The sequence below is a fragment of the Arachis ipaensis genome, chromosome B6 (genome assembly GCF_059453495.1).
Source record: "Arachis ipaensis isolate K30076 ecotype BB chromosome B6, ASM5945349v1, whole genome shotgun sequence".
In the NCBI taxonomy this organism is placed as follows: domain Eukaryota; kingdom Viridiplantae; phylum Streptophyta; class Magnoliopsida; order Fabales; family Fabaceae; genus Arachis; species Arachis ipaensis.
The window spans coordinates 55,682,679-55,687,625 of NC_142441.1; the positions used below are offsets into that span (position 1 = coordinate 55,682,679).

The 4,947-nt window shown below is 39.8% G+C and overlaps 1 non-coding gene across 1 annotated transcript; it reads right to left on the bottom strand.

Moving 5' to 3' along the window:
- Window positions 1-4,381: 4,381 nt before the first annotated feature.
- On the bottom strand, window positions 4,382-4,485 carry LOC148555657 (small nucleolar RNA R71). The gene has a single exon (XR_015886433.1). It is a non-coding gene; the product is annotated as a small nucleolar RNA R71 (small nucleolar RNA).
- Window positions 4,486-4,947: the final 462 nt, after the last annotated feature.

Here is a 4,947-nt window from a genome sequence, read left to right on the forward strand (position 1 = left end):
TTACTCTTTTTTCTTTTATTTTTCCACTTTCATTTTTCTTTTCCCCTTTTTCTCATTATGATCTTGTTATTTAGTTAGTCTCATGGGGTGTGTTCAAAGCATAGTATTCATGACAGATAATTGTCTTCCCACCTTGTGGTTGAACCAACTTAGCTAACTTATGATCACACCATAAACTCGTGAACTTTCTCCATAGTATGAACTCCACTCTGGTCTTTTGTAAACACTCATTCTCTTTTCATTTGATTTAAAGGGACAAGCATACAAGTAAGCAAAGTAAGGATGCAGTGACATAAAGACTATCAAACATAGACCTCTTCAACCAAAAACTTAAAAGATAGAATTGAAAAAGGTTCCAATTAACATGTCACTATTGATCAAAAGTGCATTCGGACTTCTAATTTTCAACATTCTAAGTACAATGGAATTAAGAAACAATACAACCTTCGGGTGATGATTTCTAGTTGCCCTCTTATTTTGTCATCATTCTAGTCCTTGCTACCTCACTTCCTTGGGTGAAGGTGTACCATTTCCTCATAAGATTCCTGCAAAGTTATTGGAAGTTGCTTGTTCCCAAAGCACATGAGAAATAGTTAGCTTGCATGTATGCTTGTGATTTTTTACTTTAATTTGGTGTGTGAACACCAAACTTAGTTTCTTGCCCAGTGGAAAATATTGCATATATGCAGAGAACCTCATAGCTTGGTATTAACAAAACAATGATTACCTAAAGTCTAACTACATCTAAGTGGTTTCTCTTGATTGGTTGGAGCTGGCAATGTTCTTTGGGAGTAGAGTGTGATTCTAACTAATATCCTTTGGTGGAACACCAAACTTAGAATTTCACTTTCACTCTTGGATTGTGTTGGTGTGGAACACCAAACTTCGCTCCTCGCAATACAGGAGAAACAGCTTGTGACCTTTATTGAAATAAAGCTGAAAAGAAAACTACCTGAGGTTGGGTTGCCTCCCAACAGAGCACTCTTTTACCGTCGCTAGCTTGACGATTCCTCCTTTACCTGAGATGATACTGTACTCTGGGGTTTTCCCCTATGTTGCCCAGGTAATGCTTGAGTCTTTCTCCGTTCACTGTAAAAGTCCTCTCTGAACCTTCATCCATGATTTCGATGTGTCCATAATGCGAAACTTTTGTGACAAGAAAAGGGCCGGACCACCTTGATTTGAGTTTTCCTGGGAACAGTGATGCCAGGGCATCTTGGCCAGTTTCACTGACCTTTTCTTTACTGTTTTTAGGGTAGTTTCATACATTTCTTTAGGAAATAAGCTAGTTTTGGGTAGATATTCACCTACACCTTGATTCAAGCATACATTGTGCATTTTACATTATTTCATGAGGATTTTGCATGAATTTAGTGACAAATTGTATGCTGCATTACCCATGACTTGGACTAGAACTTTGATGCACTCTATTACTTGATTTCAGGACCAAAGGAAGCAAGGAAATGGAGGTAACTTGCAAGGTTAATGAGAAAAGTGATTGCCAATAACACTCTCAAAGCCATCATTGCCCACGTTAAGAGTCACGTTAACTAAGTTAACGTGCACTCTAACGTGGAGAAGGGAAGTTGAGCCAACGTTAGTGACACTTAACATTGTCACTAACGTTGGCAAACACTCATGAGTGGCTATGTTAGAGCCCACGTTAACCTAGTTAACGTGGCCTCTAATGTTAAAGGGGGAAGAGAAGCCAACGTTAGTGACATTCAACAATGTCACTAACGTTGGCCTAAGGATGAAACACACCACGTTAACTCCCACGTTAACTTGGTTAACGTGGGAGCTAACGTAAGAAGTGAGAGTTGTCGACAACGTTAGTGACACTCAACATTGTCACTAACGTTGGAAGCAACCACACAAACCCCCAAGGAGCCACGTTAACTTCCACGTTAACTTAGTTAACGTGGACGCTAACGATGAGGAATGAATGATGAGCCAACGTTAGTGACAATCAACATTGTCACTAACGTTGGGATGGCTAAGAATGGCCACGTTAGAAGCCACGTTAACCTAGTTAACGTGGACTCTAACGTGAGATCTAGGGGCACATTGGAACGTTAGTGACAATGTTGAGTGTCACTAACGTTCTCAAAGTTTGGTAAAGCCACGTTAGAAGTCACGTTAACCTAGTTAACTTGGGCTTTAACGTGAAGCACAAAGGGGCACACTGGAACGTTAGTGACAATGTTGAGTGTCACCAACGTTCTCGAAGGTTGGCAAAGCCACGTTAGAAGCCACGTTAACCTAGTTAACGTGGGCTCTAACGTGAGGCAAAGGGGTACATTGGAACGTTAGTGAAAATGTTAAGTGTCACTAACGTTCTCGAACTTATACTTTCACTAAATGTTAACACCCCTAACACCTTGAGCTAAAGTCTTTGCCCACTTAGTACTTTCTCTCTGCAAGTAAAGCCAAGCCCAAATAAAGAAAAGAACTGCTTCAAACTCAAGATCCAAAGGCCCAAGACTTTAAGAGCAAACTAGAAGCTGAGAAGAGTAGTATATATAGGAGTAGCTTTGAATTGTTAAAAGGGTACTGGAGGCTGGAAAAAGAGAACTACTCTCTGTATTTTATCTTCTCTGCATTTTCTAGTTTTATGATGTATTCTCCATCTTTGTTTTCATTTTCAAGAGCTATGAACAACTAAACCCCTTTCATTGGGTTAGGGAGCTCTGTTGTAATTTGATGGATCAATACTAATTTTCATTATTCTTCTTCTATCTTTTCTCTTTATTTTACTTGAAAGCTTTCGATCTTCATCCCATTGAGTAGTTATCTTGGAAGAGAAGCTATTCAAACTTGGATCTCTTTTGAACCTTGAAAGAGGAATGAAGAGATCAAGCTAGAAATGCTTTCTCATGCTGGACCAAATTGGGTTTGGATGGGTATGTGACTATAACCCTCTCAATACTTGATTTGGGAAATGCATGTGGTATAATCAGTGACCATACTTCATCTCTTCTCATGAGCAATTGACCAAGGAATTGGCTATTGATCAAGATTTGAGAGATTGAATTGCAAGAAATTGTAATTCAATCACTTAAGATTGCCAAGGAGATCAATGAATGCATTGATTAAGGAAGAGATGAAAATGAACTTGATCCGGAGAATTGCAACATCTCCTAAGCCCAATGAACTCCCCATCTCTGATCTTACCCATTCTCTTTAATTTCTGCCATTTACTTTTATGAGCAAATCCCTCATTCCCATTTACAATTCTGCAATTTATTTTCAGTCATTTACTTCCAGTCCTTTAATTCTAGTATTTACTTTTCTATTATTTACATTCTCGCCATTTTATTTTCTGCAACTTTCAACCCAAATTCTGGATTCGCTCAACTAGAACATTCTTCTAATTAAAGTTTCTTGATCAATCAATACCTGTGAGATTCGACCTCACTCTATTGTGAGTTTTTACTTGACGACGAATTCGGTACACTTGCCGAAGGGAGATTTGTTGAGAGACAAGTTTTCCCCGCATCAAGTTTATAGCGCCGTTGCCGGGGATTGATTGTGCATCAACAATGATTAAATTGGAAGATCACTAGATTGAGCATTTTTATTTTGTGAATTTCATTTTCTGTTTGAGTGATTTACTTTTTGTTTTAGTTAAACTTCTTCCCTTCCCCCTCTACTTTTTTGTTTTTCTTTGTTATTTTCAATTCTGTTTGCTAACCCACTAACTGTTTGATATATTGCATCACCCACAACTAACAGTAATTCTGACACAAATACTTTCTGCACCTATCTTTTCTTGCTTGCACTTGATGGTTGTATGACAGAGAGAAGAAGCGGGGCTTCAACTTCCTTCGATTCTGAACCTGAGAGGACCTTCCTTAGATTAAGAAGGGAGGCAAGAGGAAAGAAAGTGGTTGGTGCTGAGGAAGAAGAGGTATTCTTTGAAACAAACATGGAAGACAACATGGAAAACCATCATGAAGAAGAGGATCACAACCATGGGGGAGGAGGTAGAGCAAATCATGCTGGGGAGGATAGAAGAGTTTTGGGCTCTTACATCAATCCAAACCTAGGCAATTGTGGAAGTAGTATCCAAAAGCCAACAATCCATGCCAACAACTTTAAACTTAAACCACAGCTCATCACCCTTGTTCAGAACAACTGTTCGTTTGGAGGAGGTGTTCAAGAAGACCCCAATCAACATTTGACCACCTTTCTGAGAATATGTGACACAGTGAAGTCTAATGGTGTTCACCCTGACGCCTATAGACTGATCCTATTTCCATTCTCACTTAGGAATAAAGCAGCCAAGTGGCTAGAATCCTTCCCAAGGGAAAGCTTGACAACTTGGGAAGACGTGGTAAACAAATTTTTAGTAAGATTTTACCCTCCTCAATGAATCAATAGGCTGAGAGCTGAGGTCCAAACTTTCAAGCAACAAGATGGTGAGACTCTATATGAAGCATGGGAGAGGTTCAAGGACTTAACAAGGAGGTGTCCACCTGACATGTTCAACGAATGGGTGCAGCTGCACATTTTCTATGAAGGACTCTCTTATGAGTCAAAGAAGGCCGTAGACCATTCATCCGGAGGATCTTTGAACAAGAAGAAGACTATTGAGGAAGTCATAGATGTTATTGAAACAGTAGCAGAGAAAGACTACTTCTATGCTTCCGAAAGAGGGAACACAAGAGGAGTAATGGAGCTAAACAATGTAGATGCTCTGTTGGCCCAAAACAAGCTCATTACCCAGTAGCTGGCTAACCTCACCAAGAAGATGGAGATGAACCAAGTAGCAGCAATCTCCACTTCATCAACAACCCAAGAAGGAGTGAATGAAGAAGCAGAGGGGAGTCAGGAGCAAGCTAACTACATTGGGAATTCATCAAGGAAAAACTATGATCCATACTCCAAGACCTACAACCCTGGATGGAGAAACCACCCAAACTTTGGGTGGGGAAGTGAGCAAGA